The sequence below is a fragment of the Chelmon rostratus genome, chromosome 3 (assembly GCF_017976325.1).
Source record: "Chelmon rostratus isolate fCheRos1 chromosome 3, fCheRos1.pri, whole genome shotgun sequence".
NCBI classification, from domain to species: Eukaryota; Metazoa; Chordata; class Actinopteri; order Chaetodontiformes; family Chaetodontidae; genus Chelmon; species Chelmon rostratus.
The window spans coordinates 25,711,850-25,738,462 of record NC_055660.1 but is presented as its reverse complement, the minus strand read 5'-3'; the positions used below and the strand labels follow the sequence as shown (position 1 = coordinate 25,738,462).

The window sequence follows — 26,613 nt, the reverse complement described above, 5'->3', positions numbered from 1 at the left end:
AAATAGTAATCTTTCTGGGACCATTTGACATCGCTAGGTCAGGTACAATCTGCGCACCTCTACATCTTTGTTGTCCTGCTGATTGCCGGATGTAGATGGAAAAAGATAAATCATTCATGTGTGTGTGTCGGACAGTTATTCCAGAGTCACTGCTCACCGGACCACTAACACATCTATTTGTTTTCCTACTCCATTTCACCTTGACATGGACGGCAGGCATGGGTTTATGACTCTGTGTGTGTGTGTGTGTGTGTGTGTGTGTGTGTGTGTGTGTGTGTGTGTGTGTGTGTGTGTGTGTGTGTGTGTGTGTGTGTGTCTCTTTCAAAAGGCAGGCTGGTATATGTTTCTCCCTCTCCTGTGGAAAGCAATCTCCCAGGTTGAGCTCATAAATCAAGGTGGGGGATGAAAATGGGGATGAAGACTGTGTGTGTGTGTGTGTGTGCGTCCATGTGTGTGAGTGAGAGACTCTTTCACCAAGCTCATACCTGTCGTTAGTCGCGGTGTGCGCATCTCCTCAGATGCTGTATTTGCTTTGCTTGACGTCAACATAGTGTCGGCCTCCCTGTCGATGACGTGACCGATCTCTCATTCCCTCCTGTCTGGCCTCCCATTTCCTCCTCACGGTGGGATCAGACCACAGGGCGCACCATTGAAAATGAATAGCGATTTAGGAAACTAATGAGCTGTAATGGACAATGTGCCCTCAGAGCACCGGTAATGCAGTCACTCATAAGGCAAACTCCTCCCATTCCCCTCCTAAGTGTACGATGAGAGAAACCTGTGGTGTGTGTGTGTGTGAGGGAGTCAGGACAACGTCTGGTTTTGCTGATGACAAGCTCGATGAGGTGACCTGCCTGCTTCATCTGTCCTCTCTCTCTGTCTCTCCCACTCCCTCTCTCGTCCTGTTGACTTTGTATTTCAGATATAAAAACACGCAGTTTGACAGTCTGAGGTGAGCAGACACTCAATGACGTGAAACCGCGTGACTTGATTAAACTTGACAAGATAAAACATGTGTAAACACGTCCATGTGTGCAGACACCCCGTGTGGTATAAACAGAGCCGTGGATCCGCTGTCTACGTCCTCGTTTTGGTTTTTTTTTGTTGTGTTGTTTTTTGGTCGATACCTGCACCTTAACCCAAACACCAGCAGCTCAGCGCGACACAGTTGTTGAATGCTCAACCTGCTTGAATGTGGCTATTTGAAATTGGAGTAACTTGCCTCACATCCTCCCAGCCTCTCTGTGTTCACTCACACTTCACTTACATGTTAGCCGTCTGTCACTTCTTTCTCTCTCACACAAACACACACACAGTTGCTGTTGTATTCCTTCTGACCCATGTTGCCTGCTTTCCTTGTTTCACAATGGCTGTTTTATAGGTGCAAATCACGTGGTGACAAACGTTTTCGCTGCAAGTGTTGAGCAGCCTAACCTGGCTTGGCTTAATGGAAAACCACTCGTGTTTTGTTGGCCCGTAGCCCTTTTGGGTTTTCTTGTGTCTGTGCTGGTGTGCTCTTCAGACAGCAGGTTTGCAGCAGTGCTTAGCTTGAAGGATGCTTGTGTATGGTTTGTCTGGTTTAATACAATGTAAGCTCTCCTGTCTCACCATTGTCAAGGAGTCTTAGGAGTGCTTCTTATCCAAATGCTACACCACTGAGCTGATTAGAGAGGAAGCCTGTGTGTGTGTGTGTGTGAGTGTGTATTTGTATGTTTGCGTGTCGTTTGTGTGAATATGTTTGTCTATCTGCTTTTACATCATGTTGGCTCAGTGTGCACGCGTGTGTTTGTGTGTGAAAAACCCCATTCCTGTAACAACTGCAAGCCCTGTGCCTCATTGTGTGTGTGTGTGTGTGTGTGTGTGTGTGTGTGTGTGTGTGTGTGTGTGTGTGTGTGTGTGTCTTTTGAGGCTCCTCAAAAGCTGCCTTTTTCTCTCTCATGTGGCTTCTCGGGTATGTTTGGTATTTCACAAAGCCTCAGATCCTCCTCTCCTCAAAGGGGGGAGGTGTGTGTGTGTGTGTGTGTGTGTGTGTGTGTGTGTGAGAGAGAGAGAGAGAGAGGGTGGGGGGTGGGGGGGGCAAAAGAAAGATGCTGGCTAATACACATCCACAGACACTCATGGATCTTTTCTCTGCCTTGTGTTCTTGTGTTGAGGGGGGTGGGGTTGTAAGGGAGTGTGCATGACACTGTGATTAACACACACATTCACATACACACACACACACACATGCTGTGGCTCTGTCGCTCCAAGTTCCTTTCCTTGTTAGCGTGCATGGTAGGGATTTCTTGGTTGGCTGGAGAGGCAGCGATTGTGTGTTTATATGCACATATGCTGTGTATGTGTGTGTGTGTGTGTGTATGTGTGTGTTCGTGTGAGTGTGTGTGTAAGGGTGTGAGTGTGTGTGTCTAAGGAGACCAGGATGTAATTAGACACAATGGCAGTAGCTAATGGAACAGCTGCCTCTTTGTAAATGTTGCTTGCTGCTGCCATGTGGACGCACAAACTCACACACACACACACACACACTTTCTGTGACCCACCAGCCTCTCAGGGCACCTCACCGTGTCTTGTCCCTCATATTTTCTTCTTTCTTTTTTCCCCCTGTTGTCTTCTCACCTCTCTGTCACCTCTCCTATTTTCCTTCTTCTTCTGCCCTTTTTTCTCCTGCTTGTTTTTTAACTTTTCGCCTTGCTATTGGACTCTCTGATCTCTCACACAGAGTGCTCTCTCTTTTCAAGCTCCCTTCCTTTTTTCCTCTTCTTTCACTTTCAACTGCTCTCTCTTTCTCTTGCCCTCTTTTTCCCTCTGCCGGTCTCTCTTTCTTTGTGTATGCTCTGTTCCTTTGTGTGGCACTATGTCTCTATCTCTGCTCTCTCTGCCTCACTTTTCCTTTTTCCTCCCTCCCTCCCTCCCTGCCCTTTTCTTGGCTATCAGACCATTTTTCCAGCAATGAGACTCGTCACCCCTCCCCCTTTCTGTCCTCTCTCTCCATCCCCTCCCTCCTCCTCCTCTTCCTCCTCTTGTGGCAGAGCTCCTATCAGAGAAATGATAACACTACGTCACTCTGTAATCTGGCAGCGGAGAGGGCTGCAGCAGCGCACACACACACACAAACACACTGAGCTCTCTACTTCCTCCATTGCTGCCGTAGCAAAGACCGAATCTGTCTTGTTTTCCATCTATCATCCTGTCCCTCCTTTTTTGTCTCCTGTCCACCCTCCTGCCTCTCTTTCACTCTCTGTACTACAGACCTTGATGTGTGCGTCTGTGTCAGATAGTCACCACAGTCACCTTCGACGTCACGCTGCTGTAAAATCTCCATAGTAACGTGACCTTGCCCATCGCAGCCCTCCATTTCGTCCATGCTTCCATCTTTCATCTCTCCTTCTTTCTGTCTCGCTTTCCTTTGACAGGCAGCTGTCTGGTCCAATTGATAAGGAAGTAAATCTCTCTTTGACCTCGTTGTGGGCGGGCCCTGCCGTCGCTCTACCCCTGAGAGAAAGCAAGAGGTGGAGGGGGGGATAGAAGGGGTGGGGTTGTTTGTCTGCATGTAACAAGAGGTCACTAATACACACACTCAAACGTATTCTCCCGTTGTACCTTCACTGAACCTTCTATCATCTCTCTATCTGTGCCATTTAGGAGTAACTACCGGGAACGCTCCCTGAGTGTGCTGAGAAATGACTTTAATTGAGCCGCGGTTTGATCGTGATGTTCTTGCCACTGATTGTTTGTTAATGCCTGCCACTGCCATGTCACCCCGGTCTGGAACTGCACAAACAGTTCCTGCTAAAATTGCACCAACTTGCCCTCCCCCATACCCTGGCTCGATCTCTCCCTCTCTGTCTGTCACTCTTTCCTCCTTTCACTAGTCTGCTTTATCTTTCTGTCACCCTACCACTCCGGCTCAGCTAAGGTGTTTTTTTTTAGAATGGCTCTGAAAGGATCATTTCAGTTTACTCCAACTCTGGTCTCATTTTTGTAGGTCAGGCCATCCTTTAGCAATTATAACAAGTTCATTGAGATGTGGGAATGTGGCATCATCGCTGAAAAATGACAATCATATCGGTTTTAAAGGAATAGTTCAACATTTTAATGGATATGCTTATTTGCTTTCTTTAAAAGACTTCTTTTAGGAGATTGATCAAAGATTGAGATTGACACAAGTAAACCAAGGCGAACAAACTGCTAGTTTACAGACCGATTTCCTACTTGCCATAGTACTCTTGTCCAGTAAAGGATTGTCACTGACATTTTTTAACCAAATGAATTGGTTTAGATAATCTGGCTGATCTGATGGCGCATTTATCTCCTGCCTGATGGTCTGATTGCTGTCGTTTCCTGTTGGACTTTGTTGTAGCAATGTTGCTTTGTTGCCAGACCTCAGCGTTCACTTTGTGGAGTACATGTTTCCATAACTTGTAGAAAAGGTGGGAGATGCTATAAATCACACCCCAGTTGGAATACACCAGAGTTATCCTTTAAAAAAAAGCTGATGTCAGTGCATATGTCTCAGTCCCAGACGAGTGGACACAGGAAGTGTTGTGAATCTGTTTCAGTGATTGTTTGTTTGCAAGTTCTCCTTTGTCCTGTACCCACTTGTGAGGACACACACACACACACACGCACACACACGCACACACATGCACACTTATTCACAGGAACGCACTGACAAATAAAGGTCATGTGTAACACTCCTCGCCACACCTATAGCAGCTGTTCTGATATGAGCACACAATTACCTGGTGGCTGATGTACCCCAAGCTGTGTGTGCTGTCATTTGAGACATGAGTCTGAACAGCCCATATGCACATACTCATGCACGCTTGTGCATAAAGCAACAACATGGTGGGACCCACGCCATCAGCTCATTTCTTGTGTGTGTGTGTTTGCACCCATGTGGGCATGCCATAGGAAGTGGGGGTATGTTTTCATTCCTGTTACCTTGTGTTTTTTTTTTTCATCCTTCTCCTCTACTCCCTCCCTCTCATCTTTCCTGTCCCTTCTCTCTCTCTCTGCCTCTTTCCTTTCAATACGTCCACTCCCTCGCTTTTTCAACATTCCTCCTCTCCTTCCTCCCCTCGCCAGCCTCCCCTCTCTCTCTCTCCCTCCCTCCCGCTGCAGAAGGTCAGGGATATGAGGACGAGCAGAGAACCACATGATAGTTTCCCTGAGTGTTTGAGCTCTGAAAACTTTCACATTCACCAGCAAGTCAATGAGTGGAAACTTTTCATACCGCAGCATTGTTTCATTTTAACCACAGAAACATTGTAAAACTCTCATTGGTAGCCTATTGTCTCGAGTAGAGTCTTTTTTTTTATTTGCATGCGTGTTAGGGCCTGTAAAATGTAGAGGATAATCATTGTCTCTGAATATCTCCCACCTCTGGTGCCTCTCTCTGTCTTCCTCCACTAGCAGCAGCAACAGGGGAAGCAGTATTATTCTTCTCTGGAATGTCGCATCGAGCTAAATTTAGAGCCTTAGTTTCCGTTCCTCCTTCTCCTACCCTCCCGCTCCTCCTCTCCTGCTCCTCCTTTTCTCCCTCCTTGCAGATGAGACTGAAATAGCCGGCGTTGTGTCTTGAGACTCACCTGGGAATACGGGCCTTAAACGCTCCTGTCGTTCTCCACCTCTCTCCAGCCTGCCAACTTCTGTATCAGAAAACTGGGCATTGACACTGACCTTGCAGTGTTGTCATATTCATGTGACTGTGGCCTTTTAATACCTGAGAGCATGTTTTCCTAAACTACTTCTGACTTTAATACTGACTTGGTATGTGTGAGTGCAAATCAGGAAGTAGGCAACAATGTTTGTTTCATGAACTGTCAGCATTAACTGTTGGCTTTTTTAGCTTTTGAGAGAAGGCGATTAGTTGTCGCCTCATCTCACACTTTCCCATCCAACCATTTCTTGAAATTAAAGTTGCATTTCTTTCATGTGCATGTTAAACGAGGGGTAAGTAAAATTATTCTAGAGGTGTTGATTGGTGCATTTTTTGTTTTTACTTTGAACAGAGCCAAGCTAGCTGTTTCCCACTGCTTCCAGTCTTTATGTTAAGCTAAGCCTAACGGTGAAGGTTTAATGTTCATTCTTGACCTCAGAAACAGCGGTTCACAGAATAATCTCTCAACAAGGTTTCAATTATATCCCCTGATCTTCATTGGAGTTCAGAGTTTTTCAGTTGTCATGGAATTAGAGGTGTTCAAATGTTTTGTCTGAACACTTTCTGACCGTCATGTTATATGATTGAAAGCTCCTGTGCAATCCCTAAATGCATGTTGGGGTGAGCTGGCTTTGTCAGCTAGGCCAAACACTTTTTGAGACTCCAGCTCATTACATAACTCTCCTCATCTCACTCTTAAAACTAAAACAAACAAGCATATTTTCAAAAATTCGGGCCAGCCAGTCTACATGTGTTTTGTGACTCGGAGATGTCTTGCACCCATGTCCCCTGAGGAACCCTGTAGGGGGTACTGCAGGAGTTTGTGGCACCGGGGCTTTTGCTGCAAGCGATCTGGTTCTTGTATAACCAAAGTGAGAGCTGCGTCTTTATTCTCGGCTCCCTTTGGGTTGGGAGTGAGTTGCCGCCCCAAGCAAAGGAGTTTAAGTATCTGGGGTTCTTATTCACACGTGGCGGTAAAATGGAGCGTGAGATCGACAGGCGGATTGGTGCGCCGTCAGCAGTAATGTGACCCTTGTACCAGACCGTTGTGGTGGAGAGGGAGCTGAGCCGGAAGTCAAAGCTTCCGATTTGCCAGTCAGTATACGTTCCAACACCTACTTACGGTCATGAGCTTTGGGTAGAGACCAAAAGAATGAGATTGTACAAGTAGCTGAAATGAGTTTCCTCCGTATGGGCTCAGCAGTAGAGAAAGGGTGAGGAGCTTGGACATCCGGAGGGAGCTTGGAGTAGAGCCGCTACTCCTTCACACTGAAAGGACCCAGCTAAGGTTGTCCGGGCATCTGATTACAATGCCTACTGGGCACCTTCCTTTGGAGGTTTTTCAGGCATGTCCAACTAGGAGGAGACCCAGGGTAGACCTAGAGCTTGCAGGAGGGATTACATATCTCATCTGGCCTGAGAATGCCTCAGATTCCACCAGGAAGAGCTGAAAAACATTGCTAGGGTGAGGGATGTCTGGAATACCCGGCTTAGCCTGTTGCCGCCGCAAGCTGGCCCTGGATAAGCGGAAGAAGATGGATGGATGGATGGATGGATGGATAAAATGTTGGAGTAGTAGTAAAAGGCTGTTATGTGAAAAATCGCAGCCCTCTCATCTATTTCATTGAGGATACTGCTGTGACACGGCGGAGATGCGGGTGCTTCTGCAAAAAGACGGGAGGTAGTCCAATGACAAAACCTAAACCGGGCTCAACTTTTGTCTGGATGCAATGTTTCATCATTCTAGAAGGGCACTGTGTTGGCCAGTCAAATATGTCAAAATTTACATTACTGGTAGACTACCTTGTACCCTGTACTTTTACTGCATAACTCACAAGATGGACGATAAAACAGTTGCCATGATAACTTTCCACAGTCATAGAATTTGATTTAATTGTCCAGTGTTTTTGAATCTGAAAAGCCTCAAACCCTTTTTATCCATTGCTCAAACCAGCTATGGATTGCGAGCTGCACATTTGGTAAGAATCATAAACAAAAAACATAAAAGAGAAAGGGGAACCTGGAACTCCCATCAGCCAATTATTATACCTGCACCCTGATTGGTCCTGATCTTAAATGGCTCAGTGGCAGAACGTGACATGTCTATGTTTAGGTACATGTATAACCCTTGGACACGTTCTTGATTTTGTAGATGTGTGGCTTTAATTGTGTTTTGCTCCATGCTATGTTATGTGTATTTGTATGTCTGTGCTTGTACATGTGTAACAATTTATCAATACAGCCCCTCTCTTGTAGCCATTACCACTGATTCATGCCTCACTCTTAATGGTCAAATCATTAACATTATTTAAACCACAGGCTGTTGGTGGACGTGAGTGTGTGCGCTTCTCTCCCTCCATGTTAGAGGAGTGTTCATGTGCTCACGTTATATACTGTTTGTGTCTGTGTGAGTGTGTGTGTTTCTCACTGTCCTCAGGCCGCTCTAAGTATTGATCTCCATATGGTCAATGAGCAAGGCTAACGATGCTACAATATGCCGCTCTCGCCCACCCCCAATCAATCTCAGCAGCCACAGCACAAATGGCCCTCTCTGAGAGGACCTGACGCATTAGCCCACCTTGGCCGCCATTAGCCAGCACTAATGAACACCTCCAGGTTGGAAACACATTGTCGCTAGTGAGGATTAGCAGACAGGTAAGCATATTTTGTTGCTGTAGCCATGAAAAATCTTGTTATCCCTCTGTGTTGGAGGGATGAAGAGGATGTGCTAACAAGCTCACATAAACATTCGTAAACTTGCGCACACAATGTGAGCGCAGACACACACACTTGAGTTGTTAACCACCCCATCATTGGTTTTCTAAAGTAGAAGGGTTGTGTTGTCATTGATTTCTCTGCAGCAGAAACTCAACGCGTAACATTAGTCTCCCAGGACAAACACACAGACACACACACACAGACATACATGTATGCACACAAAGAAATGTGGAACATATCAATACACTGAGTCAATAATCTGGGATATCTCATCTTTTTAAAGAAGCATCCATTTGTGCCACAGGATGCAAGGAAGGATGGAAAGTCAGAGGCAGGGAGCAGAGAAATGATATGTAGGGATATCCCTCTTTCCTTCCACAGTGTGTTCTTCTCTTCCTGTGTCTCCCGAGGCTCAGAGAGAACCAGAAAAGCAGAAACAGAGAGCAAAATCAAGAGAAAGAGACACGTTACTGGTGGCATTACCTTCACCGTTGGTCCCTGTAGATTTCCCTATCATTCACTAACACCAGCACGGCACAGTTAAACACTTACACGCTCAGTGAGTCATTCACTGCACTCTTTTACTTCCCCCGCCCCCCTCTTTTTCTCTCTCTCTCTGTTTTCCTATAACTGTTTGAGGTCTAAATCCCTCCATACTCAGCGACTTAACCCCTCTCTTTCATTTCGCCCCCTTCACTCGTGCTTGGATCTGCCAGTAACCATTAGCTGCACTATGTCTGCGTGTGTGAATGTGTGTGTATGTGATCAGTAAACTAATGCTTTGTCGAGTGCCACGTTCCTGGCACGTGGCGCACCTCACTGCCGAGTTAAATGCAAGAACTGCAAATGAGCCCCTAGCATCTAGGCAGAAACACACACACACACACACACACACACACACACACACACACACACACACACACACACACACACACACACACACACACTTCCTCTTAAACATTCGTCTTGCCTGGTCTCTCTTACTCACACACGTAAAGCTGTATGTATGTTAATGAACCATCAGCAGACACATTTATAAGTCCAGTTGTGCACAAACATGGCAAATTCCTGCCAAAACCTCACAGCAGGGACCCAGGATTTTTACCATGTGTGCCTGTGTGTGTTCACATGCTGAAGTCTATCATGTGTGCTAAAACATATGTACTCCAATGCACTCTGCTAAATACTGCTATTACAGTAATATGGCAGGACCAGCCTTTCGGTTACAGCTTTTTCCACCAATGGGTTCCACCAAAGCAAATTGCAATTTGCAAAATGTTTTTAGAAAAAAGTACGGAGGAAGTAGAGCACAAAATCAGTTAACTAAAAAGGCAGGAAATTTAATAAGACATGTAGGTCACTTCTTCAAGTCAGAGCAACATTCAAAACATTACGCAAAATGCAGAAAACAGCCCCCTGTGTTACAGAGACAGGGGGAACGATGGCTCGAAAGACCTATATCAGAGCTTACGGTGATGTTAGAAACTTTTTTTGGATTTACCCAAGATGGCTTTTTGCAACAGTTTGTCTTCATTCTCAGATGTTATTCTCATGTGCAAGTAGAACATATTGTTTTAGATTAGGAACATTAAAGCGTAAATCAATCTTCAAGGCTTCAAGTAACCTATTGTGTTTTGAATTAAACTTCTGGATGGTGTTAAAATTCCCCTAAAAGTCTAATCTTTTTTTTTTTTTTCTAATAGTATCATATGTGAGGTTATAATGCATATTTATTGCCATTTTGCTTGCTTTGTTAGCAAACATGAGCGAGCTGGAAACATTCAACAGTAAGCCGAAGGGGTGTTTCAACCAGCTCATGAAGGTAACGTCATGTTAGTTAGCTAATGTTAGCTATCTGGAAACATTAAATAGCCAGTTCATGTTAACAACACTTGTCATTTCAGTCAACAAAATCAGCATCACCGTTGACAAAAGAGAAGCCTGCTTTTTTCTCCATCTGTCTGAACTCAAGGACCCATTCTTTCAAAAATTACTAAGAATTTCCAGTGGTAAACCTGCCACCATTGTGTACTGTGTGTGTGCCGAGCGAGATAGCAACAGGGATGGGGGATGGGCCATAAAGAAGGGTCAGTTGTAAATCTGAAGAATATCAACACATTACCTAACAAGGGCTATATGAAAGAATGTCAGAGTATGAGAAGAAATCCCATTTTATGCTTAATTGAAATGTTAATTCACAATTCACTTATGGCGAGAGACCCCCAACCTAAGCCTAACCTAACCTAAACCTAACTTTAACCTAAGCCTAACCTTAACCTTTAGTCTTCACCCTGAAATCAATAAATCATTTAATGATTTATGTTATGGGGACTTGCAGTTGTGTCCATAAGGAGGGCGAGTCCCCACAATGTGACTCTGCAAACAGATTTATGTCCCGACAACAATAATACATGTCTACACACACACACACACACACACGTTTCTGTCTTTTCCAAGTAACACTTATTAGACTACAGTCAGTGTTTAAAGATGGCTTCCCTTCATGGATATGTCAGTGTGTGTATTATCTGCAGTGGTAAGAGCCTAAACGAGGCTTTTTAATTGTTAGTTTATGTAAAAGCTGCTCAATGCATGGGCAAACAGACGTCACAAGTTTCTCCCCAGGGGTTTGCTCTTCTCTCTCTTTTTCTTTCTCCCTCTTGATGGAGTGGTTTCAGATAACTTTGGACCCACATCACTGCCACCTACTCTCCCCTTCCGTCACTCTCCATTCATGCGTCTGTTTGCCCCCCCCCCCCCGCCCCACCTTCATCACTCCATCTCTCTTTTCCTTCTCGCTTCGCCTTCCTTCTTTCTTCCCCTCTGGTCCCTCCCACCCGGGCCATCAGGGTAGTGTGAATCCTTTGGTAAACGTCTGTTGCCTTGCAGAGCTTGTCAGTAAAGCCAGAGCTAATTAGCGGAATCACAGAATAATTAGTTTTTCTTCTTGTCGTTTAATTCCCACCACCCCCATCACCCTATCCCTCTCTTCCCACCTCATCAAAGTTTTTCTGCTGTCAACAGTCAACACTATCACTGAGCTGTCCTTTACATTCCTGCATTCCTTTACCTTCTAACTCATTTTCTCATGATTTCTCTCTCTACATATACCTCTGAATGTCTTGATGCATCTCTTTCCTCTCACAAACAGTGCCTGTTTCCCTTCTACATCTGTCTCCTCTCTCCCCGTGGAGTGTTTTCCCGCCTACACCTTTTTCTCTATTGAGGTTTCTCTTGCCGTTGTTGACTTAAACACATGGTCGAGCTTGTTTTCTCACTCCGTGCCTTCCTCCCACTCTGCTTCCATCTTCCCCTCCCTTTTTTTTCTCTCTCTCCGGCTCACTCTTGTTTGTCCCTATAGCCAGTGTTTGTTTACACATCTATTTCTCCCTCTAGGTTGGCCGACAGTCCACTCCTTAAAAAATTTCCCCTGTATATCCCCTCCTCCTCACTTCATCTCCTCAGCGTGACCGTGTGCGCCCTTCCTTTATCAGCAGCTTTCCTTCCATCCCTCCTTGTGTCATTCCTCAGCCCACCCTTCACTTGGTTCTCTACCTTCCTCCTCCCCACCAAACCACTTCTCGATAGGTCTTGTTTTGTGGAAATGATGAGGCGGCAGGAGGAAGGGTCTCGGATCACAACAGAGGTAATTGGCTCTTTAAGGCTCAGTTTCGTGTGGAGAGTGCTCCGGTTTAGTTTGGCTGAGCAGCCTCACTACCATAACCCCGCAACGTTTTGTCAGCCAGAGAAGGTCTGCCATTATCTACACAGGTAGACTTTCAAAGAGGTAAAATGTTAGCACAAATAAACAGATGGATGCTCTTTGATGAGCAATGCAGTCTGCTCATGCTTTGTGCTTTGCTCTTACCACACAACTGAATTCATTATAGACACGCATACTGCACACTGTATGTGTTATATGCAATAGTTTTTCACTTTGTATTACTGTTTTATGAAAGTCAAAGCTTAATTAGTCAATATTTTGACATTAACAATGGATCACGTGTCTATATTTAATGTAAGGTGGTTGCAAGTTGTAATGAACCCACAGACAATATCACCAGACTCTTCAGCTCCTTTCTCCTCGTTTTGCCTGTTTTTAGCTTGTTTTTTTGATTCTGTGGCCCACAGATTTGCTTTTAGTTCATGAAGTAGGCAACTGTTGGCAGCAAAAATGCTCTGATATACCAACTGTGCACTACCTGCCCAACCTAAAAGTTAGCAACTAGCTGGTAAACATAGCGCAGCTGTGACAACTTAATGAGGTAATAATGCATCAGTGTTGTTTTTGCAGCTTTTTCCACTCCCCCAAGTGGTCAAAAACTCAAGAATTGCAGCTTCAAAAAAAATATATGGTGGTATGATAGATGGCGTGGTACAAAGAACAGAGTAGCATCTGCATAGGTACTGTAAATTTCAGTCGAGAGTCGAGATGTCCTTTATCTAAATGCCTTTATCTAAGGCCTTTTCACTCTCAGCCTACGTGGGTCCACTGGTTCCAGGTAACCAAGACAAACAGCTGGGTCCAAATGATCATAGTCCATCTAATCGGGTACTGGTAGAGTCTTGTTGTGTTGCTACACATCTTAGGTCTGTGTATCAACCATGTCTATGTACGTTTAATAGCCAAGAGGATTGAAGTGGACTCACTATCAGCTCTGACCACAAAGTATGTCACCGTCATTGGGGAAGAAGAACTTGAGGTTGTATGTTTTTTGGGTTTAGACAGAGAGCGTACAGTATAGCACATATACTGCTCTGACCACGGTTGTTCATTAATTAGTGTAGCATCACACTGCTGCCAGTGTGGGTGTTCTCTTTTTTGGGTGTGTTTTTGGATCATGTCTAGTTATCCTTGGGACTATCTTGGCCCCTTTTACGTCTTTCTGATTTATACATGTCAGGTTTGAGTAGATTTTCCATTGGTTGATCTGTCTTTTTTTCCATCCTACCTGGAATACAATTCAACAGTAGATAATAAATATTAAACCAATAAGTTGTCACACTGTCCAGTGGTGATAGAGTAATTGAAATGATGGTTGAAACTACAGCAAATAATGTTATAGCCCAGGGTGCACAGAACTTTGTTAGTTAGGTCCTCACATGCGTACCAGGAAGTGGTGTTACTCACCCCATACATAGCCCATACAAGCATCTGCTTCAGCTTCCTGCACGGTAGATGATGAAGATGCACCTCTCAGTCCCTGGTTGAGCCTCAGATTAGCCGTCTCCATCCACAGGTCAGCAGCTGGCTTTGGGTCAAATGTCTCTGTGGTCGCGTTTGACAGGTTAATGTGCGTCAGGGCGGAGAGACGAGTCTGCGACAGACGAGACCTGGACTTGGTTTTTGTTGAGACTGAGAATCCTTCTCACATGCTGCACTGCTCGAAGGCAGCGTACGAGACAATTTAACCACCTTGTTGATGTTGGAGTAACAATCTGGATTACTTGTATTTGCTATTTGGACCAAGTCATACAGAGAGGACGCTGCAGAGCGGTTTCCTGCTTGCTTTGAGTGCGTCCATTCTCTCACAGCGGAGTCTCTGTCAAGTTACAAGGTGGTTTTCGTGATGTCCTTCAATCCATCGAAGGGCAGCCCTCAAAATTCAGCGGACTGCTTTGACTGCTAAGAGCTTTGCTCTTAACTCCATACTGACAGTTTGTGCGATGCTCTGCATTATCAGTGCCCCCCCTTCACATGAATGATACGCACCTCCGACATTCACTCCGAGCCACTTCACTAAAACGCAGTCCTCGGCATAGAAGACGTATAGGATGTGCCTGTTCAGCCTTATGAAATGCTTGGAGAAAAACATTACACACAGCTTGTCATTGCTCTGCATTCAACTTGTTTCACCATTAGCAAGTGGGCGACTGGACTTCTCATCTCAGCTTTTAGCAATAGTTCGTTCCACATTTGTGTGCTCCTTATTCTTATTTGTTAAACAAGCAATGGATGGTTGAAATTATTAGAGCCTGTATAAAATGCACCTGTTTTATCTGCTAGACGTGGATGTCAATGTCATATCTTGCACCACATTTCAGCGCACTCATCGTTAACTTCAAGCCACGGCACATCTTGGAGCTACTTGTCATAGAAAAGTATTTTCTTCTGCTTGTGTTCAGGCTGACATTTCTTTGTAGGTGCTTAATGTCTGTTAATGTTTTTTGGTCATCTCTCACTGTGGGTTACTTCACTGGGTCAAACGTGACAACAAGAAACACACACCACTGCCTTCTTCTTCTTCTTTTGTTGATTTTTATGGTGGTTAGTCTCCGTAAGTGTTGCATTACCACCATCTGATGGATTGTATAATAAATTCACAGTGCAAATTATTTACAGTGTCCACATTATCCATGTTATTCATTCTATAGCCCAGACCCAATTCAGACAATGCTAGCAAGTTAAGTGTGACACTACTAGGCTTACACTTTTGCTGCAGAAAAAGACTAACACTTTTCCACACCCTATTTTGAACCCACTTGATTATTAGAACAGGTGTGACTTGACAAGCCAATCAATATTTGTCATTACCAGACTATGGAGAACATCTCAAGCCACAGAAAATGTGGTCGCATGGGGTTTGAAGATACATACAGGTGTATAACAGGGAACACAATGGATACCAGCTTCAAAGATTATTGAAACAGCGTATTAGCTCTCAGCATTTTCAATCTGCACACACACTGTGCATTTGCACACCTAGAGACACTCACAATCACTTAGTCCTTTTGTTCAGTCTACCACTATACCTCTCTCTCTTTCTCTCTCTGTGTCTTTCTCTCTCTCTGTCCATCTGTTCTGCTGAGTCGTGCGATCAGGAGAGGGTCTATACATCACCTCTCCACCTCCCTTGGGACAACGCAGTGGAGGAGGGGAGAGAAGGAATGGGGAGAGATCGGCATGGTGTGCTTTCTGTCTCTCTCTCTCTGTCTCTCTCTCTCTCTCTCTCTCTCACACACACACACACACACACATATAAACACACACTCAAACCCCCACACCAGCAACAGCAGCTGTTAGCAATGACGGCAAATTGTTTTTCCTGCGCCTATTTGTGGTACACTACTGATTGGAAGGTCCTTTCTCTCTTGTGTTTGTGTGTAAGCACAGTCACATCCACGTGTGTGTGTGTGTGTGTGTGTGTGTGTGTGTGTGTGTGTGTGTGTGTGTGTGTGTGTGTGTGTGTGTGGGATTAGCGTTTTGGCTGCATTAGGAAGAGACTGAGACCAACTCTTAGTTTAATGGAATTTCCATTTTCTACTTTTTGAGAACATGGTGTTATCTGATGACGGATCAACACACTCATTGAGAGTCACATAGACGGAGGGAGAGAGAGGTAAAGAGACAGGAAGAGAAAGTGAGAGACGAGGACAGCAATAGATAGGAACAGAGCGTGTGATTGATGAAGGGAGGGGTATCACCAAACAAGCAGAGAGAAAGAGACAAACAGCGAAATAGAGAGAATTTAGAGAAAGACACAGTAATGCACCGAATGTGGGAGGGAGGGAGGCAGACAGAAAGAGAGAGATGAGTAGAATGCAATAATGTGATAAAGCAGCTGAGGAATGGAGGTTTTTCTACACTCCGACGCTTTTAGTCCCATTTCTACTTTTTACGGCAGATTTCATCATATTACCAAAGGCCATTTTGGCTCTATTGTGGATAATAGGCTGCTGTGGAATTATTGCAGATGCTGACTTAGATAATGGTCATTCTCTCTCTTTCTCTGTCTCCATATCTTTCTCCCTCGCTCTGTCTCCCCTGCGTGAGAGAGGGAGGGGTAAGGCAGGGGAGGTAAAGGAGGAGAGAGATTAATGGCATACAAAGATGGGCAGAGTCGGGGGCGATGGAGATAGCTGAAGGTGCGGCGCATAGAAAGGCAGCTAAATGTGTAAGACAAAAGGAAGTAAGGGTAGGTTGTGCACTGTAGATAGCGTTTGTGTGCGTGCTCAGACTGATTTGTGAATGTTTCTTTCTAATACAATAAGTGGATAAGAAAATTGGATTTATTCCTCATTATATCCCTTCTCCAGAGCGCATAAACCAGCCAGAATTCTGCAGAAGATGTATTCTGAAAGCCTACAGTATGTTTAAAAAAACAACCACAAGTAATTGGTGAAATGTCTGCTTCTTTGCTGCTGCTATCTACACAATATCTGCAACTTAAAAAAAGAAGCAAGCCTGAAAGTAGAGCTGCAACGATTCGTCAATTATACAACTAGTCAATCGAAAGAAAATGATCTGCAACTATTTTGGTAGCTGAGTAATCTTTTCAGTAACACTTGATTCTCCACACCAGATTCTCAAGTGTGAGACTAAGCTGCTTTTCATGGTCTTACATTATAGTTAACTTTAATATTTTTGCGTCTCTGGTCGTCAGTCGGACAAAATGAGACATTTGATGATGTCACCTTTGGTTCAGGAATTTGTGATGGAGCATTTTCACTGTTTTCTAAAGTTCAGACACCAAACATTTACTAACATAACTTACTTGCAGCCCTACTTGTGAGCAGTGGGTCACTGGTTCAAACCAACAGATTTGTGGCGAAACCCATTGTAGTGCTACTTTGTTAACTGATCTATTAGTTGATCAAGACAAAAAATAGTAATTGATTACTTGTTTCAGCCAATTTCTAAGCATAAATGGGTTAGGGGTTAGGGTTAGCAAACCGCTTCTCAAATTAAAGTAAATATTTCAGGTTTTCTGTGTTTTTTCTATGATATTAACTTAAAAATATTTAGATTTTGGACCGTTGGTTGGGCAATAATTTGAAGTCACCTTCATGTTTGAAATGGCGAGTCTGTCCTGTCTGTAGATCAGAAAATGTTTTTGTCATTTAATTTGGAGGACTATTTCATGATATTATAAAGACCAAAGAATGAATTGATTAAGATAGAAAATAATCAATCAGTCATAATAATAATCATTAGTTGAATGGGAATGTGATGAGGGGGGTAGTGACTCTATGACGTGCAAAAGTCTGTGTGTGCGTTAGTAGCTGCCCTCCCAAGGCGTGTCATAGAACCATAGACAGTGCAGCATGTACATATATGTACAGTAAAGAGTGTACATATATAAGCTCACCGCTACGCTCGACTGTCTCACCGGAATGAGGTAGGATAGAGGGGAAAGGTGGGGGGTAGTTGGAGGGGTGGAGAAATCAAGATGGAGGTAGGGCGAAGAGGATGGAAGCGGAAGGGAGTCAGATGATGTGAAGACGTGAGGAGAGGGGGAGGGAAATGGAGGAGAGAAAAGAGCGCCTGAAGAAACACAGGAAGCGAGAGATGGAGAGACTGAGGAGGAATGGCAGAGGGATGGAGGAAAGGGGGAGCCTATTGCCCCGAGACTACGGCAGAAAAAGAAAAAGAATGAAGAGAGCGGGAGAGAGCAAAAGAGTGATAGCCTTACAGCAGCACCTAATGGCTTCTCTGGAGAGAGGGAGAGGGAGGGAGTGGAGAGGAGGAGAAGGCATAATGAGGGGGCTATGACAGAGGCAGAGATAGATTTAGAGAGGTAGATGGAGGGAGAGACAAAGAGAGGTGGAGGTTATACAGCCGTTCAGTAAAGATGGAGTCAAAGAAAATGGGAGGAGAGAATGAAAAAGAGGAAAATGGTAAATGGTGAGAAGGTAGGGTGGGGGGGGGGGGAGGATGATAGCCTATGAGGCAGGGACAGATCCAGACGTTAAATGAGCAACAGCGAGAATAAAGATGGATGAGAGTGGATGTAGGAAAACAAATGCGAAACAGGTAGAAAAACAAATGAAAGCAGGGGTGAAGTCAGGAGGAGGAGGGGGAGGAGGAGGAGAGAGGCGCTGCTGGGCAAACGAGGCAGGCGAGAAGAGGAAGGATCAGCCCTCGGGTGAACAAAGAAAGAAGGAATAAGGGGAAGATAGATGTAGTCAAAGAGTGGACAGAGAGCAAGGGAGGAAGGGCGGCAAGGGGTGGAGAAGTGGCTAGATGGAGGGATATGAAAAGAGATAAAAAATAAGGGAGGAGATGAATGAGAGGACAGTGGAAAAGGAAAGGGACTGAAGGAGATGAGGAAGGGAGGGAGGGAGAGACTGGGAGAGAGCAAAAAGAAAGACAGGAACACAGCGCGTGGTGAGACAGTAGAGGTGGAAATTGAAGAGGAGGTTGTTCAGAGAGATGGAGGATGGCTGGATGGATTAAAAGGCGGTTTACTGTCACAGCGAGAGAGGGAGGTAAACAGAGATGAGGGGATGGACGAGTGGAACGTATCTTAACCTCCGTTAACGGCCGTGTTATAGCGCTGATCGCAGCTGTGAATAATTCAAACCCTCTAGTTGGGAATTCTCTCTGGGAAGAGCCTGAATATGATAACCTCGCACACACACTCACACACATCAGGACACACTCTCAACACTGTTTGATTTCCTCTCTCTTCTCTCTGTTTATTGCTACTTCAAGCTACAAGCTTTGCATATTACCTTCAATACGCATGTATGTGTGCACATACGCACAGTAGTAATAAAGGGTGTGATGGAGAGACAGAGAGAAAAAGAGAAGAGAAAGAGCAGTCAACCTGCTGTGGCAGGAAGCTGTCACTCAGACGCACCATTCTCAGCCGCCATGATTAGATTACACAGACACACATCGGTCTCTCCCTCGCTCTCGTGCACACACTCACACGATTCTCTTTTTAAAAAACACACGTTTCCATCACTCACTCGCACACCGTCCCAGACATGGCCTCGCTCCCGTGTGCGCACGTGTGTCTTTAAGGTCTCCATGGCGACCGTTTCCAGGGTGATTTACTATAGCACCTGGTCCCTCTCAGGGTGGTACACTCGTCTGCTCGCCACAATCACTCCCCGGCCACCAGTGATCTCATCCCTTTGCTCCGCTCACACTCCCTCCTCCTCGCTTGTCATCATGAACATGATTTACTCCTGTCTTCTGTCCTCTCGCTGCTCATCATACTCCACTGTCTGTGACCGTTTCTCCACCTCAGTAATAACACTCCTAAGAGGGAACTTGTGTGGAGCTCAGAGTAAAGCAAACTCTTCAGAATAGTGCATAAACTGTTTTACGACAGTAAAAAGTGGGGCTGCAAACATTTGTTCATTAATGATTGAAAGAGAATGAATCCACAGTTTAGATAATTGAATGCTTGTTTATGTAAGCCATTCTACAAGTCACTTATCAAGCAAATTACATGACATTCCATCCAATATTTGTCAAGAAATTTCACCCCAAACTACAAACATCAACCTCACAGTGGCATTGGCGGACAAGTCAGTCTCAGTAGGATTCATCCTCTGTGGAACACGAATGTCTTTACAAAATTTCACGACTATCCATCCAATAATTGCAGAGATGCATCAGTCTGGACTGAACTAGTGGAACGGCAGTTCCACACTGCCATTCATTCAGTCACACTGTAATTGTGGCTAAAACTGTGAATGTGGGCCTGTGAAATAACCTTTAGGTTTCTGAGGTGATCTTTTGGTTGCCATCTTGTGCGCTGTAGAATCTAGTCGCTTAAAGTGGAGGAGCCTGTGTCAAGCTGTGGTGAACTTAGCATGAAGGAGGCTGAGAAAGTCCAGGTAGCTCCAAGCTATGCCATGCTATTGATTGAACAGTGAATTACAGAGGAGGCAGATTATCTGTGACATCTATTTTCATGTCGATATTCCTGCATGCACCAATTAGGAAAAGTCATTTAGGGATCATCACAGGACAAGTGTTGCAAATGAATGCTATGAAATGTGTCATTCATTTATAGAGTGATTATTAAATGTTTACCATATCTAACAGTATAGACAAACATAAACAAATAAAGTTTTTGGTGGGTAAATAAAAATTTTGGGGGGCCATTATTTACCTTCGTTGGCTAGTGATAGGTGAAGAGGCAGACAACATGGAAAGAGAGGGGTACGACCTGCAACAAAGGCGTTGGCTGGAATTGAACCAGAGAGTTGCGGCCATGTGCTGTAACCATTCGGCTCCAAAGGTGCTCAGTAAATTTTGATTCAAAGAATGTCAAGCTACATGATTGCAAACAAGCATGAACTGACATCCCAGGCTCTACGCTGTCTGTGGCTGGCATCCTGTGTGTGCAGATAAATCCCTTGGTTAAGCACAGTGCCTCCAAACAGCATTCATGCTGCAGGGATTCATTTACTTAAATTGATCCACTCCTGCATGCCTACATGCATTTCACAGTATCCCTGCGTGGCATCATGTTGGTTCAGTTATGGTTAAAGGATGATCCCCAGAAAACCTGCTAACCCAGTCCATTGTTTTTGAGTCTGTGAGGGGAATTTTGCAAAAGTAAGGGGTTTGTGTGTATTTCACTTTGACATTTCCCCTTAAATTATGTGTGCGTGTGTGTGTGTGTGTGTGTGTGTAGATTCAGAAGATTCAGAAATAGGCCAGTTAGGGTTTAGAGCAGAGAGATGTTAAGAGATTAAACAGACCTCTGTGGGGAGCAAGACTCCTCTCGAGCAGTTTAAATATAACTCTCTTCAGGGAGAAACTGAGTAAGTGTGTGTGTGTGTGTGTGTGTGTGTGTGTGTGTGTGTGTGTGTGTGTGTGTGTGTGTGTGTGTGTGTGCGTGTGTGTGTGTGTGAGCGAGCGTGTTTGAAGAGGTGGGGTTTGGGTAGGTGAGTGGATGTGTTCTACACAACTGGTGGCTAAGAATCAAACCACTGGCTTCATACTTATCCCTGTTATTGTGTGTGTGTGTGTGTGTGTGTGTGTGTGTGTGTGTGTGTGTGTGTGTGTGTGTGTGTGTGTGTGTGTGTGTGTGTGTGTGTGTGTGTCAAAGTGATGTCTTCTTTACCTTTGGCGCTGTGGGGATACTTTAATACCATGAGGTCTGGCTCCCACCATCTGTTCGGGGTTAGCGTGCATGTGTGTTCTTGTATGTGCGTGTGTCATTACGGTTGTGTCAGTGCTGCATAACACTAATGTTTTAACCATGCACTCTAATACACAATGCATGTTTGTTTTTTCTACACTACAAATTCATTACAAATCCTTAACTCAGAGTGAAATGCCCTGAATCCAATGTCCTGCACCTCTGTATGATGGATGAAGATGGCAACATAATCTTAACAAGTTGTGAAGACTTAATTTATCGACTGCCTTTTTCAGATTATAGCCGTAGACGAGCACACTGTAGACAAATTTCTGCCGCTAAGCAGCGCAACTACTTGATGATATTCACATTCTTGCAGATTCCAGTAAGCAAACTTGAAAATGTTCTATCTGATCTGAGGCTGAACTGGGAGGCAAGAGCACCGTGATGCCTGACAGGAACAATCCGGCTTCTTATCTGACTTTAAGCCATGTACTTTCCTGGGTTTAGTCCTGTGGGTTACAAAACTGTTAGCCTTCAGTGTTAGCCTAATACTCGCATGCACATTAGCATTGTATGCAGAGTGTTCTGATCATCTGTGTAGGGCATTCAGTTGTGGATTAGTTAGCTCTGCTAGCAACTCATCTCCACCCTGCAAGTTATTAATTGAAGCTCTGAACCAGGGCGACATACAGTGAGGGGCGGGTTGAGGTTGAGTGTGATGCTTAAAGACTCTTGACTATCACACACATGAAAACCAGTCTGTGGCTACCTGGGATTTCAGTATATTATCACAGTCCGATGTGTGAAGAACAAGCTAAAATATCGTCATAGTAGAGTTTTCCCAGAATGAAAACATGCACATTTTCATTCATTTCATCTTGTGTCTCTTAATTGCGTTGCACCTCACAGTCACATATGTAGACATTGTCCTTAGTGTGTGTGATATTCAAATTCAAATTAACATAACTTTTGTGTTTTGAGCTGTCTGTATTTTGGCAGTTTTGATCCAGAAACCATTAAGAAGTTCACATTTGTTATCCATTTCCATGCAATTATACATTCTAGGTACTAAAGATAGGTTTGCAAAATAGTATAAGCTATCTATAATAAATGCTGTACTGTATACCGTGCTGTGTGCACTGACAGAAAATAAATATGACAGCCTTTATATTCTGCTTTGTATTTATTCTACATTCACCAATACCTGGAGCCCTTGGAAATGGACAATGCAGAAAATCCCCTCCAGCAGACACTTCCTGTGAGGTATCCAGTCATATTACCACCAGTGCAGTGGTGTAAGTTAGTAACGACAGGCCCCAGTGCAGCCTATTATGACCGGCCCTTGAGCTCCTCAGTTAAGAAGCAAACACGCACACACATACGCACCTCCTTTTTTTTTTTTTTACCGCATTCACTAGACCCATCATGAGAGCCAGCCGACCTGCCCAACCAACAAAACTAGATGTTAATCAACACCTTCACCCAATCCGACCTGCAAATCACCAGCTTTATGCATTACAGAAGCACAGATATCAGCGCGACTGTCAGGATCGCGCTGCGATCTGCTTCCTGCACTCTCCAAAGGCTGATCCTGCTACTGGAGCAGATACTGTCAGACTGCTGCTGTTTCTCCCCCACACACACTGATGGGAAGGTTTAAATTTGACATCAAATTCTTACAAATTTGCTCTTCATTGTTGAACAACAGCAAATCAAGTAATCCTCCATCTGAGACATTCAGTATCTCGTATCGTAACAGTGAATTTGAACAGAACATCGGTCCACGTGTGGAGGTCTGCACTGTCTGTTTTTAGCTGCTGTTTGGCTGCACTGTGTAGACAAAGAATGGAGTTGACAGTTTCAGGATTTAAACTGTTGCGCTCTGAGCAGCATCAGCAGCGGGCAGTGAACTACGGTGCCTGTGCACACAGCTGCAGCAGCATGTATGTGAGTGTGTTTTAGAAAGAGAGATGGACAAAAACAACATATTAGCCAGCAATCATCATTGCATCTGTATAAGACAGAGGAAATAAGAAAATATTCATTCAATTGAATCTTTTTTTTTATAGTTTCCTCATAGTTTTTATGGTATATGTAGAATTGCCTATAATTTTGTTATACTTTGCTTGCTACTGACGCTGCTGTCAAAGGCAAGGTCTTACTAGCTAGAGGCCCACTTGCTTGTGATATGGGCCCCTATACAGCACGGGCCCCAGTGCGATTGCACTTTAGCTCCGCCCCTGCTCTGATTTGCATATTTCAACACATCTCAGACATCGCCAGCAGGGTCAGAGTGCAAGGTCAACCAGTGTGAAGCTCAAGGACACTCAGACATAGATAAGAACTGGCTGTGAATGAGATCAAACCTGTGACCTTCAGGCTGGCCACCCTAATCTCAGAGACACGGCTTCAACTGACTCGACAAACCATCGACTGCTGCAACATCCGCTGTTGCTCCAGCTTTGCTGCTGAGATGTACTTCCTGTTCACTTTCTCAGTCTGATTACAGCCGTAGTCTGCGTAACAGTCTAATGAGGCATCTCCTCATCCATCCAGCCCTGACTCTCTGTTCCTCTCTCTCTTTCACTGCTCCTGCTCTCCTCTTCTTCACACTCCCTCCCTTCCTTCTCTTACACAAGTGGGTGACAGATGTGAGCCACTCTGGAGAGCACACAGACACCCAGCACTCTGCTGCCAGGCGCTGCTCCTGTGTGTGTATATGTGTGTGTGTGTGTGTGTGTGTGTGTGTGTGTGTGTGTGTGTGTGTGTACACGCATGCTGTGCAGTTGTGTTTCACTTAATGTCTTTATGCATGAACTGCAAGGCATCATGTAGTGCTGTAGTTTGTAGTCTGGAGCAGGTGATTTTATCCTGATTGGGGAGTGTATGACCATCGCAGCATATGCAGATAGACCCTTAAACGCACACACACGCACAGTGAAGACAGTAGACGCATACAGCATTTCTGTTCCGTGAGACGTAGGAATGAAACGGACCGTCTCCCCCACCATCTCGCCGCCACACTCTCACTTGCACACATGCACACACACATTTCCGCTCACTTCACATGTAATGTAATCACCTGGGCTCTCCATGCTTCCTAACCCAATAAAGCTGACAGCCTCCACCACACACACGCACGCACACACACACTCACAAACAAACACAGAGATCCTGTGGAACAACCTGTGATACATTCACCTCTCACCTTTCCTTTCAGCCTTCATTCCTTTTCGCCTGGTCTTTCCTGCGACAAACTGATGTATCTGTATCTTAGAGTAGCTGTTGCAGTTTCAAACTCCAGCTTCTCTGTTCCTCCTGCAGCTCACAGCTAACCATTGAGTCTCATTAGCCACTGACCCTTTTTCGTAGAACAGCAGGGAGTTTAAGGACTAACTTGAGCCAGTCCAGGGTGCCAGGATGAAGCGTCTGGGGAGTGGACAGAGAAACAGAGGCAGTTGAATCGAAGGGGCTAAAAGAGAAAACAGACAGACAGGCAGACTTTGCTCTTTGTTACATTATTCAACAACATGCATGAGTTAGGACGGAGAGGGCAGAGTCAGAATGGAAGATGAAGTGATAAATAGAGAAAGAAGAGGTCGAAGAAAGTAAAAATGTAGGATAACTGTGTGTATAGCGTGTGTGTGACTCGTTGGGGTCTGCCCAGCGTTGTGGAGAGTGACCAGGCGCGGCGGCCATAACTGCTCCTCCGAGCACCATCTGCTCCTCGCCGCAGCAACTGTTGCCAGGGTACCTGCTCTCCTCTCTTCCCCCTTTATCTCACCTTTCACTCCTCCTCTCTTTGCTCCTCACCTCCCATCACGTCCTCTCCTTTCTCCCCAAACACGACCTGCTCTCCTTTTCTCCTCTGTTCTTCCTCATTCTGCTCTCATGCCAGTCTTCTTTCCTCACACATGTTTTTTTCCACTTCCCTTCAATTAATTAAATTTCCTTTTTCATTCTGAAGAGGATACCTGCTTTCTATTCAATAAGCTTCACTGGCGTGACATTCAATTAGTTGTATATTAGCAACGCTTCAGCAAAGTACTAATAACACTGAAATACTACTGATACTACTGCTAATTCATTAGCTCTTTTTTCATCCTTTCCTTCATGAGTCTTTCTCTTTGCTTGCATATACAGACTGTAGTTTTCTGTCATTGCTTTGGCTAACTGCTACCGCCACTCCTGCCCTGTAACACACACCATTTCCACCAAAGTCTTTAATTCTTTTCCTCTCCTCCTTCCTTTGAAATCCATCTCTCTTCCGTTCCTTCCTGGCAATGGTGTGGACATGACTCAGGGCCCCCTGTCTACAGAGAGAAAGAGAGAAAAGCAGAGAAAGAGTGTAGAAAGGAGTTTGATGTTGGGGTGTTTAGAGAGTAGGGAAGAAAAGAGGTAGAGTGAGTGGGGGAGAGGGAGAGATCGTAGATCAGAACCGTCATGATTGAGCCATCTGCTGAGAGGAGGCCTGTGAGACTCAAACACACATACACACACACAGTCCATGCTTAAAGATCACCACTGCCACCCGTTGGTCATTTCCTGACAGTACGCCTCTCCTCCCCGTCTCTGCTCCGTTCTTAAATCGTCTGACCGCCCTGCTGCCATCCGCCAGGAACAACCGGAGATGAGACACGTAGCTCTGAACATCGATCAGTCTGGTCTGGCTGTCTGGTGAGCCAGTCTTAAGCAGCCGATTTTGTTTGCTCCACAGGGTTTTTTTGTGCTCTAATATATGAGGTTTATCTCCACCTAACTCCTTTCTAAGAAGAGCGGAGCCTCAGTACGGATTATGAGGCTTTGGCTCTTTCAAAACATATTGAGTATAGTGATGTGTTACAGACTCTTGCCAATGCTATGATGCGCTACTGTAATCCTGCTTTTGCTGTTTCATTCTTGCCCTGCAGTTAAATGTGATTTGTTGTACACTGTCTGCTCCTCTGTGTGGCTGTGGGTGGCTGTGTGTTGTTGCATTTTTATGTGTGCAAACACTCGACTGGCCTGAATTGTTCTTTCCTCTCCTCTCAGGCCTTTCCCCTCTCTTACTGTCAGCCAGCCTAAACGATGTCCACTCTCGTTCAGCTGTCTAACCTTTAATAGATTTATAAACGCTCCCCTCCCATTGGCCAGAACAGGCCATTTCATCCTATTATAGATTAGCATACGGCTGAGTGGAGGAGGAAGTGCTCTTTATATGCTAATGAGGAGCTAATGTATGCAGCGAGGACCAACCAATGCCCCATTGGGAGGACTCAGGGTGGCCCGACGAGCTGAATCTTGAAACAGTCCTGTCTTTATCTTGTTTTTCACTCTCATTCACAGACACCTGGATTGTGTCTTTGTGGGCTATTATACAAAATAATGGCTGACCACAGTTTTATGTCCAAAACAGACTGT

General features: G+C 44.8%; 1 protein-coding gene across 1 annotated transcript in view; it reads left to right on the top strand.

Annotated features, from left to right (window-relative positions):
• maml3 (mastermind-like transcriptional coactivator 3) overlaps positions 1–26,613 on the top strand; it is a 102,753-nt gene that overhangs the window by 69,444 nt on the left and 6,696 nt on the right. The window lies entirely within an intron of this gene.